Below are 12,398 nucleotides of genomic sequence, written 5' to 3'. Positions count from 1 at the left end.
GTCTGAGATTATGAGCTGCTGCAGACCAGCCGTGTGGCCTTCTGTAAACCATTGCCTCCATTCATCCCCAGAGGAGCTATGGTTATTAAAGAGGTCTCCTCTATCCAAACTCTACCAATTCAAAGGTATGGGTTGGCACTGCCCTGTCCTCATAGATTGTACTCACATGCTCATCTTGCCTGTCTCCCTGGGTGATCACTACCTTCCTTGTTGTGAGTCGGATAACCACAACATTTCTCATCTCACAGAGCGGCCGTTAGGAAAAAGAGGGCAATCAAGAGTAGCTATCAATTAGAAAGGTCCTGGCCACTAGGCAAACTTAGAACTCTGCCTTTGACACATGCCTGACTCCGTGATTTGGCGTGAGTTGCTGATGTGCCCAAGGCTCTTATTCCTCATCTGTAAAGTAAGGGAAGCAAGAGTTCCCTGGACGTAGGTCACAGGAGGTCACAGTGAAACTCTCTGCAGGATCCTGGAAAAGCTCTGGTATAGCATTCGCCCAAAACAAAACTTCAAGAGTCATAGTATTGTGAGTCTGAGATTATGAGCTGCTGCAGACCAGCCGTGTGGCCTTCTGTAAACCATTGCCTTCTCTGAATGTGTACAATCAGTGCCAAAAGGAAAACAAAGGATACCATTAGTCAATAGGAAGAGAAAAGGCTGCCAGTCAGCCCTGTGAAACATTATGTTAGGTACAAGAACAGTATCACTTCTGTATGAATTTGTGGACCCAGGAATCCAGGCTTTCTAATATTTAGGTATACTTAGATCCCATGACCTTGGAAAAGTACCTTGGATTGGAAAAATGCCTGTTAGGAACAGGAAGCTGGCAAGGGATGGAGAGAAACATGGCAATGAGCGCGAAGGTCTGGAGACCAAATTACAAAGAGAGGGAATCATGACTCCAGTTGAGGACTCTGGGGAAGTTCACAGAGTGACGTCAACTAAGGAGATCCAGAATGAGAAGTCGAGAGAAGAACGTTCCTGGGAAAGGGTGGATATTGTGATGGTACCATTCATCTGCTTAACCCAGCTTCAGGCAGTATTCTAGATGGTGATAACTCCCTATCAAATCACAGTTACACGCTGCTGACAGAAACTGAAGCTCACACTTGGGGCTGCTTGCTAAGCCCATATCCACAAACCTCATGCGATAAAAATTTGAATTTCTTTTTTCTATCACTGCCTTTTGTGGACATTTTTCTTCTCACTCGTGAGAAACTGAAAGCAATGGAATCACAGTCCTTTTCCTTCCCTAAGTAGGGAGACCAGCTATCCCTGAACTCTGTGTAATGGGGAGGTAGTCTTGCACTGACCATGAAGTCACTGGAGGCTTGGAGGTGACATCTCTTTCACTTTGAGCCTGTGTAGGTTGCTGGTGGCAGTGAACATAGGCTCAATCACCTAGCATCCAGCACCCAAGGACACAGTACTTCCTGGTGAGTCAGGTAAAAGAATCAATCAGCATTTAGGGCGCCTTAAAAGCTCTTGGCACCACAGCAGACAGCAAAGGCTGACTTCCCATCCATCTGAGACAGGCTGGCCAGGATGCTGCAGACCCTGAGGGTGATCTGACCCTGGTTTGATGGCCTCTACTAAAACGAGGTCCTAAGCTCCCACTAGGAAGCAGCTGGTGGTGACAGATGATAGCTACACGTCTCTCTGGATTCTGGCTTCCTTTCATGCCCATCTATAATCCTTGGATCATTGACACAGCATGATGTAATGGGCTTTCCATTGCTCTAATAGTCTGGCCTGTCAGGGTGGATTTATCTCAGTGTGTGCGGGGACATGGGACCTGAAGACTGCTCAGGGCTTTGTGGTAGAGGACCTTTAGCAAAATGAATAGTTCACTCTGGCCACTTTCCTTGACTTATATGTTATTTTTTTGGTTCCCAGAGAATGGACCCCTAGGCCCCACAACACCTATGGTGAGCAGCCTTGAACAAGGTTAACTGCTTTCTTGAACTAAAGTGCATGAAATAAAAAGGGAACATATGACAGCTTTGATTTCTAATAAACCCAAAGAATTTATCATAAATAAAGCTATTGGTTCTGAAAGTAAGATCTAATAGTATACAGGTGTATGCACACATACAAACATAAATACATATATATGCATGCATGCTTAGACTTATGTGGATCTCAGTTTGCATAGCCTTCTTATGCCTTTTACCTGGTAGTTAAGGCAGAACTCGGGGCTCCAAGAAACATCATTAGATCCATGGTATCTCACAAAACCCATGGTTTTATCTAAGTTCCTGCACTTTCTGACCTATGTTTACTCATCTACTAAATGAGAGGTACAGGGGTACCTCAGACCACACAGATGACCAGTCGGAATTCCCGTCCCATCTCAGCACTGTCCTTGTCACATGGGGCCGGTAAGACCTGATTGCTGTATACAGATAAGACAACCAGACTCAAGGAGGAGGTTACAATGCCAGATGTCACAATGCACCCAAACCTAGATAATCCAGCTCATCCTATCCCCAACCAAGCCCACTCTGAAAGTTACTCAAATTTCACTAAGGGAAATCCTGCCACCCATTTCACTCCCAGCTATTTCTGAGAGCAAACACTTTCTAACACTTCCGTGGGACTCAGGAGAGCTCGGCTTCCAGAAGGTTACCCAGCACAGGCTAGCAGCCCTCTCGCTGGAGTTATAGTCACCAAACATGAGAGAAGACATGGCAAGGAATCGGGGCTGCTGTTATTTACAACAGAAGATAAAACGAATGAGTGCTGGTGTCTAGTACAGCTTATAAACATGCACAGCCTATGGCACCTCCCCGCATCTGTGGGTGCCCTCCCTCCACTTGCACCTGCAGCTGCCCTCTGCTCACCTGCACCTGTGGAAGCCCTCTGTGCTAATCACACAAAAGAGATGTCTAATGTCCATGTTTAGTGGGTCATTATCTAACACAATGCAAATTGCTCCTATGTCTTCTAATATCCCACTGGGATGGTTCATGCTGATTGTCGACACGGTTGGATAGGAGGTACCTGGGAAGCACATCTCTGGAAAGGTATTTCCAGAGAGCACTAACTGAGGGGGAAAGAATCACACTGAATATGGGCAGCACCATCCCATAAGCTGGGGACCTGGATGAAGAAGTCAGCAGGCAATATCTATCTGTCATCTATCTATCTATCTATCTATCTATCTATCTATCTATCTATCTATCTATCTATCTATCTGATGGAGGAAGGTCATTGGTTAAATAAAAAGAAACTGCTTGGTCTTCATTAGTTAGAAGATAGGTGGGAGGAGTAAACAGAACAGAACGCTGGGAGGAAGAGGAAGTGAGCTCAGACTCCACAGCTCTCCTCTCTGGAGCAGACGCCTCAGAGAGACGCCATGCCCCAGCTCCCACCCAGGATGGACTTAGGCTAGAATCTTCCCGGTAAGACCGGTGCTCACAGATTATTAGAGATGGGTTGATCGGGATATCAGAATTAGCCAGTAAGGGCTAGAGCTAAAGGGCCAAGCAGTGATTAAATGAATACAGTTTGTGTGTTGTTATTTCGGGGCATAAGCTAGCCGTGCAGGCGGCTGGGGTGTTGGGGACACAGCCCCGCCGCCGCTCCTATTACTACAAACGGTGCCCACATGGACAACTGAGTCCACAGAAAGCCTGAGACAGCTTGGGAAGTAATCTAGAACAAAATGGCAGCTTTGTGCATGGTTTCTTGGTAGCAGCAATTTCTCGGGTCTACTCTGCTTGCTAGAGGCAAGCAAGCGCCTCATCTAAGAGAGCTTCCTGACTCAGCTTTAGCTGCAAAGCTTGCAGCTCATTAAGAGGTCCTGCCACGAAACACTTAAACGGTATTGACGAAAAGCTGAACACATGCTTTTCGGTTTTCAGCCATAGCAGGAAAAAAGCTGCGCCGTTTAAAAATGCTGGCTTTCTGGGCTGTCCTGCCAGGGCAAACTCTGACTGTTTGAGGCAGGAGGGCTGGCTACAGAGAGAGGACTTGAGTGTTGTCTGTTGTAGCTCGCTGGCTGGCAGGGACCTTGAAACGCCATAGAGTTGTGGCTATAAACATGGCTACAGCCAGTACCTCAGCCATGAGGCTGGAAAGCTAAGGAATGGGCTACATCTAGCCGGCAAAGCCACGCCTTTAGTCATACTGAGATTGCTTGGTAAATTAAAGACTCATGTGGTCAGAAAAAGAGAGATTCAAAGACAAATAAAAATTTTAAATGATTTACAGCGTGTTAAAAATATATGCAGACTAAAAGTTGAAGTTCTTAAAGTAAAAAACAAAACAAAACAAAAAAAAGAAGCAAGAGAGTTGTTGTGTGTGGTAGTATACACCTTTAATCTCAACACTTGGAAGGCAGAGGGAAATTGACTTCTGTGACTTCAAGGTGTGGTAGTACACGCCTTTAATCCCAGTGCCTAAAAGGCAGAGACAAACAGATCTCTGTGAGTTCAAGGTGTAGTAGCAAACACCTTTAATACCAATGCCTGGGAGGCAGAGACAGGCGGATCTCTGAGAGTTCAAAGACAGCCTGGTCTACAGAGTTATTCCAGGTCAAAGATATACGCTCAAAAAGCAAAAAGTTAACCTAGGAATGTCACAGCTTAGATTCTTAAGCGCCTAGTGATTTAAAGGCGCAAATCAAAAGTGCTCCTGGATAGTAAAAAATTGCAGATTCACAATAGGACAGATTCAGACCACTAAATGAGTCACACTGTTGGATGAATGTACGTAGGCTTGGGAGAGAGAAGAAAAAGAATATAGAGAATAAAGTTAATGGTTTAAAAAAAAGGTAAAGTTTTTAAAGAGACAGAGTACAGATAGTTATAGATATAAAGAAAAATAAGCCACGTAAAAATGGAAAATTCACAGAGAGTCTGGATTCTTTGTGTCATTGTGTTTTCTTTAAAATTTTTGACTGTGAAGGAGCTAAGTACAGAGACACATTTCATTATATGGGCTGCCAAGTGGAACCAGAACGGATATCTTGAGGGTATGATTTCAGAATTTGGATCTAAGGATATGATACTTTGGAAAAGAGATTCTTCTTTTGTTTTCACAGAGGATCAGACCTTGTGGATTGCATTTATCCTGATATGGTATGATAGACCACGCCCTCCTGAAGGATTGGTGTGAACACCTTCAGAAAATTGCTTCGCTCAACTGCCAACTGAGATGAAACTAGCACACAGGTTATACCATGAAAGACCTAATTAACGACACCCCCATTCAGCAGGAAGCAGTTTGGAGAGAAAAAACTTCGCCCATGTTCCCAAATATGGTTTATAAATGTTCTTTTACATTTAAAGGGGGATATGATATAGATATGAATAATTTGCATTAGTATAGATTTTGCTCTATTGATAGAGATTTAAGGTCAATTTTGTTATATGTATATGTATTTCTGATCTTGATTAAGGTATTGTGATTGTGTAGTTCATTTAAATATGTACTGTATAATTAAGAAATATAGGTTGTTAATGGATAATCATCGATAATAGTAAAGCTTGTAGTCATGTTAGTTAGATTTTCTAGATATATAGAGATATATTTTAGATAGACATTCTTCATGTCTTTCAAAGATTACAGAATAGGAAATTAGGGGACTTTTAAAGAAAGCTACACGGATTGTCCTATGGACACGGGTTTTTTTTTTCAATGCATATGTATTTTTATTTTTTTTATTTATTAAAGATTTCTGCCTCCTCCCCGCCACCACCTCCCATTTCCCTCCCTCTCCCCAGATCAAGTCCCCCTCCCTCATCATCTCAAAGAGCAATCAGGGTTCCCTGACCTGTGGGAAGTCCAAGAACCACCCACCTCCATCCAGGTCTAGTAAGGTGAGCAACCAAACTGCCTAGGCTCCCCCAAAGCCAGTATGTGCAGTAGGATCAAAAACCCATTGCCATTGTTCTTGAGTTCTCAGTAGTCCTCATTGTCTGCTATGTTCATCAAGTCCGGTTTTATCCCATGCTTTTTCAGACCCGGGCCAGCTGGCCTTAGTTGGTTCCCGATAGAACACCCCATTGTCTCAGTGTGTGGGTGCACCCCTCTGGAGGACAGGAGCTATTTTATTTATTTATTACCCCTAAACCCAAACCCAGTATGTCCATATTTGTTAAGTGAATGAATGCATGGATGTACAAATGAGGGCAGACAATCTGAAGTCCCCACTCTGCCACCCTCTCAGGTTTTCCATGATCCCATTATACCATACACACGGGGGGAGGGATATGAAAAGGGGGAGGGGACACACAGATCCCACAGGGTCCAATCAGTGTTGCCTATATTTACAGGAGTATAAGGCCATCCAGTTACTAAGCAGCCATTTATTGAACAACTACTGTGTCCCACACATTATAATCAATATAATATATGTCTTTACAGTTTCATTTTAATTATTGTATGTGCCTGGCAGTCCTATAGGTCAGAAGAGGGAACTTGATGCCCTGGAGCTGGGGTTCAGGCAGTTGTGAGTCACTATATGGGTTCTGGGAACCAAACCAAGGTCTCCTGAAAGAACAGTGGTTCTCTTTAGCCCTGAGCCATCTCTCTAGTCTCTCGTACTAAAATCAAACTCTTCATATCCTTAAGTCATCACAGGGCGGGAAAGCACAGTGAAAGCCACAGACCCTAAGGCTAGATGGTGACATCTCAGTGTCACAGCTGTCCATAGGGGCTCTGAGGCTCCAGGTCCCAGTTGCTTGCTGCCTTTACCTACAAGACCTATCAGTCTCTTCCCCAAATTTGTCCCAGTTATGGTGTTTCTCTTTGGAAAGCAAAGCTAGAGGCTTCCCAGTCTGAAGAAAATGAGACATAATTCTGCATCCATTGTCCTAGTTAAATTTAAAAAAAAAAAACCCACAGGAATCAGGGCAGCATGTTCCCTGGCCTCAATCTCATTGTTCTAGGTCTACTGCATGTAGCTCCTGGGAGCCTTGGGGAGCCAACACCACACACTGGCTAGCTGCCTCTCTGGTATTTCCCTGAGGCCTGGCAGGTGCAGATGAGGAAGAGTGCCATTGGGACAGCAAAACAGGAGGAATCGGCTGATGCGGAGGGACATAGATGGGTTTGGGCAAGCATCCATCCTGTGGGAAGGAATGGAGAGGCGGTCGGGCTCAGAGACCTAGATTTCTCTAGGCTCTAATACAGACTCTTCTGAGCTGCAGCTTTTACAGCTGAGAAGGGAGATGGCTGAATGATGATAAGGACTATATCATATGCCTCAAAATTCACATATACCCATGATATGGACTTCATGGATCTCAATTACCAGGGACTTGGAATTCAACTGTGTTTGGAGGTAGAGCTTTTAAAGAGGCAAGATGCAATTAAAATGAGGTCAGGAGGATGATGTGATCATTATATGAAGAGATGTGGACACACACAGACACAGAGAGAGGGGGCGAGGGAGTGAGGGAGTGAGGGAGAGAGAGAGAGAGAGAGAGAGAGAGAGAGAGAGAGAGAGAGAATATTCAGTAAGAAGACACTAGAAGATCTCATGGCAAAAAGAGACTCAGGAGAATCCAGCCCTGGGGATATCTTGTTCTCAGACTTCCAGTTTCCAGAACTGTGAGAAAATAAACTTTTGTTGTTTATGTCCTCCAGCATGTAGTCTTTGTTATAGCATCACTAGCTAACTAGTACAGTTGAGGATATCAAAAATCCCAGTTCTGTTTAGGCTATGCCACTGGGTGGGTCTGTCCTTCTGTGGTACCAGCTGGAAATATCAGATGCACAGTCTAGTCAAAGTAAACAGAATGGACCAGAGAAGAGGCATGGGGACAAAGAATGTATATGGTGCTCTCTCAGAGGGAACTGGACACCAACTGCAATAAGCAGAAAGAAAAGTTACCCCAGCATGTGTCCACAACAAGAATTACTCAGGGACCTAAGTGTACCAACTCCGGGTGGCTCAAACAAAGCAACCTATCCAGGAATCCACAAATCTGCACTTACGTCAACCCTGTCTATTTCTGTGTCTATGTTCCACAATTCTGCACTACGTCTCTTCTACAATGCTATACTGGGGATGCCACTGTAGAATCCTTTAATATGGTGGCTTCTCTATGAACATATTTTCAGAGATGAAGAGAACCTGAAGAAAGAGAGAAGGAAAGGAAGAGGGGAGAATGAAGCAGAAGTAGGTGTTCCACAGGCTATTGTTTTCTTCTTCTGCTTACTGTATCAGACAACTAAAGTTTAGTGTTTATTCTTGTGTTTAGCTACTTCTGTTTTTTGACAACCCTTTACCCTCACACCCCCAAATTCCTTAGAGAAGGAAAGAGTCACCCTGGCTCATGGATTCAGAAGTCATAGTTGACTCTGATGTTTTGGCACTTGCGGTGAGGTTGAACATCACCTGGAGGGTGGTTGCTCCAGGTCTTAGGGTAGAGGTCTGGAGATTCCTCCAGGGGTGCTGGCCAGCAAAATATCCTATGTCAAAATATAGGGTGTTACTGCCATCCAGGGTACTGATTCCACCTCTGATATGAAAAGTATCCTCATCCCTGGGATCTGGTTCTAGTCTTCTTGGACAACATGGGGATAACGGACCAGTCCTTATGTGCAGGGGCCAGAAGTTGGTGATCCAGCAGGGAATTCCTCCACTGTTTAGTTTTTTTGTTTTGTTTTGTTTTTTTAGATCTATCTGAACTTTTCAAATTTGTTCTTGAAGTCTTTTTGATATTTCTCTTCCAGCATCTCACAGTGTGACCTGGAAGTCAAACCAATCTGACTGCCTTGTTTGTCACTATAAAGCCTTTGCTCAGGATACACCTTCACTAGGATCCCTTCGTCCAACTAATGGCCCAACCTGGCATTCTCCTTTCTGTTGAGTAGTCAGAGTGTTTGGAAGTCATATGGTTCCTCCTTGAACCCAGTTCTTATTCACAATAAGAGGAGAAAAGATGGATGGAAGGGTGGGTAGATGGATGGATGGATGGATGGATGGTTGGTTTGATGGTGGATGGATGAATAGATTGATGACGAATGAAAAGATAATAGACAAAAGAAGAGAGGATCTATTCCTTATAAGAAAAGCTTTTATTTTCAGGCATGTATCATGACACCCTGCTAAGAATGTGCACTTTATAAACAGGTTTCTGTCACCTTCAAGATGAGGTTTCAGCAACTTTTCATGAATTAAGGCATAGCCAGCCTTACCATGTGCTTCTCTGAGGTCTCTGAGGTACTATAAACATACTGACTTCATCAATGAGAAAGTTCTAAAGGAGGAGAATTATGAGAAGTAACAAGCTTGGGTGAGAGTATTTCCCTATATCCTGACTTCATGACTATGTCACCAGTCTGACACTGCCTTCCTCATAAATGCATGCTGAGGAGAAAGTATCTCAGGAAAGCTGGAAGTCATCACTTCAGAGGCTCCATTTCCCTTTAGGAATATAATTCCTTCTCACTATTAATACAGAAGAAAGGTAACTGCATTGCCGAGTGTCTCACCCGCTTTAACTTGCTGTTTTAGAGTCTGGTGCAGGTTTTTCTATGGACAGGCATGACTGGATAGTCAACAGCATATACCACTGTGTCTTGATTTTTGTTTTTCCTCCTAAGAACAATGACTTAGACGTTTTCCTGTGTTGTACTTTTTAAAAATGTAGTATCAACAACCACATAATACTATATTCACGAATGCACCACCTTGAAAGTCCTCAAAGTGTCTGCCATCAGCAGTGGAGACAGATGTGGTAGATATAAATCTCAAATTGTTGATGATTTGGGTTATTTCAAACTTCCTTGCTGTTACACATAATGTCACAGGGACCTTGTGTAACATAAAATACCATTTTAGTCAGTTTCCTAGAAACTCAACCAAATATCAAGGGGAGGACTTTTCTATGGCTCCTAACACCTTGTTCCAATTGTTTTCCAAAAGGATTGTAACCCATGCTTTCCCGGCAGATTCTGGGATTGTCTTTCATGCCATCTGTAAAATGGGAGTCATGTGACGGTGTTTATAATGGGAAAAAGTCAGGAGTATCTAATGCAGACAGCACAGTAGCTGGAGCCTCTCTCTCACTTGGACTCTCTCAAGGGCACTGCCTACTGAGATTTCTATGCCATTCTATACCCAGGCATGATTCTCTCCACTATATACCAAAGTGACACGTAGCTCTCTTTCTCTTTAATCCCATTGCTTCTTTCTGATTCCACGTCCTTACCATCCGTGCCTACGGTCACACAGCTGCTTCCGCGCCATCTGTTCTGGGTCACAAGGCAGCCTCCGCACTGGTGTTTCCATCTGTCCCATTTGTTACATCCCCCTCCCCGCACCTTTCAGTCAACACTGTCTTTCCAAAGTTAAGAATTCAGTATCTACATCTTAAACACTTGCTGACCACCCACTCCACATGGCCATGCTTCCTGTTTTCTATATGTTTTCCCTGGGATGTAAGGATTACCAGCCCCCTTTATATATGAGGAGCTAAGACAACAGCAACTAAGGGGCACAAAAGATAGTGGTAAGACCTATGTGCCATATAACAGGGACCGCAAAGCCAAAGAGCCAGCTTATGAAGCTGTACCCAGAGAGTCCCAGGTACCCCCTCTCTATTCATCCGAATCCCATCTGCCCCAGAAATGTGAAGCATTTTCTGCCAGTAGCAGCTGATGTGGTTCAGCTTTTTTCCCTCCAACTAATTATCCCATCTTCCATCCATCAGTTCTATCATCTATCATATCATTTTCATACATACAGGCTCAGACACAGCCCCTAGATCCATCCCTCTAAAATGATTACATGTGGACATGAAGAAATGTAGAGTTACACATTGCCAAAAGGATCTGGCAAAAGGACTTCCGGTGAGGCTGAAATGCATTCCATACTCTGTTCTTTGCAAAAAGAAAAAGAAACTCCCATTGCAATTCTGCCTTCTAATAATGTAGAATGTCCCTATTTGTTTGATGTATAAGGTACTGTTTAGGAGCTAGTGCTGGCCATAGCATAGGCAAGCCATTCCAAGGTGGGGAGACCCTGGAAACGCACCCAGAGAACCACCAGTGAGGGTAAAGGGTTTGAATGTCATGATACGGTTGGAGCTACCTAATGAAGGGTGGGCTGATCCCAGAAGACAGGTATTGGTCAGCACATTCCTTCAGGCAAAGCATAGTCCCTAGGGTGCAAAAAGCCTCGAAGTCAGCTGGCCTTGCAGCTGGGGAGTCACCGTGTAAGCCCCGCTGTTCTGGCTCAGTTGGAGTGAGGGTAATGACTGATGTGCTGAGACCCGTGTCTGGCACATACAAAATGCTTAATTTACACTGCACTGATGACTTGGAGGTCGACTCTGCGCCAGAGGGCTGTGCTGAGAAGATTGACAGTATAGAAATGAGCTTTGCAAACTCCCCAGGAGGGAAACTTCATAAAATTCATGTCAGAACCTTATCAGCCAAATATCTTTTAAAATCAATCCAAGGCAGGGAAGATGGAAGCAGTCTGAGACTATGCAGAGAGGAGCTGGGTGAAAGGAAGCACTGAGGGTTAGAGAAACTCATCTTCAATACTGCCTCTTCATTCTCTATGTACTAAAGACCTCTGCAGTGCTGAGCAGGGCACAGTGAGTGCCCTTTACAGTTCTCATCCACTTTAATTTTTCCACCTGCCTAGCAAGAAGGCATTGTGCCATGGATAGGAAGATCTGGAGGTCAGGGGTATAGGAGGGGCATCAGGATCACACACTAGCAGGCAAAGACAGAAGCTGTACTGGACCCTAAATCCTACTCAATAGTCTTGTCTACGTGGGTGTGGAGAAACTGGCCTCTGAGAGACCAAAAGTGGAGGGATCTATGACGCTCACCCAGAGGTTTCTGGGTAGGTGTATAACACACAGCTGTAGAATGGCTTTCCCAGCTGTGAGCTGCTCACTTCTGTGTTATTGATGTTAAGGGCTTATGGATGGAAAGTCCAATATCCTGAGCGTTGCTGGCTAGTCCAGCATTCTGATTTGAGTTCACAGGAGTATACAAGGTATTTGTCAACAAATGACCTTTCCTGTTGAGGGGATATTGACAAAGAAAAATCGAGCTGCTTCTGGCAGTAGGCAGCCAGGAAGAGAACAGATTCCAGAGGGAACAATGACTCAGGACAAAAGAGGAAAGTTAGAACCTAGTAAAAAAGAGAGCTCCCGGGCTTTTTCCATGGTCCCAACACTGAGCCTCCTCTTCCTGGGGCTTTCCATGGGAACAGGGAGAGTGGAGAGATCTACTGAATTGAGGGAACCTCTACAAGGACCTGGATAGAGACCACGGGGACCAACTGCAGGGCAAGCCCAGTAAATAATCTGCACACTAAAAGCCCTTCTTCCAGTATTAAACCCCTGAAACCCCTGGAACAAGAAGTATTATAATTAAATGTACAAAGAGGTAAGAACACACAGTTGGCCCATCCCAGT

General features: G+C 44.3%; 1 protein-coding gene across 1 annotated transcript in view; it reads right to left on the bottom strand.

Annotated features, from left to right (window-relative positions):
- Kcnq3 (potassium voltage-gated channel subfamily Q member 3) overlaps positions 1-12,398 on the bottom strand; it is a 264,433-nt gene that overhangs the window by 133,423 nt on the left and 118,612 nt on the right. The gene's annotated exons all lie outside the window — the stretch shown is intronic.

Source organism: Microtus pennsylvanicus, chromosome 2 (assembly GCF_037038515.1).
Source record: "Microtus pennsylvanicus isolate mMicPen1 chromosome 2, mMicPen1.hap1, whole genome shotgun sequence".
Taxonomy (NCBI): Eukaryota; Metazoa; Chordata; class Mammalia; order Rodentia; family Cricetidae; genus Microtus; species Microtus pennsylvanicus.
This window is presented reverse-complemented; position numbering and strand designations above follow the sequence as displayed.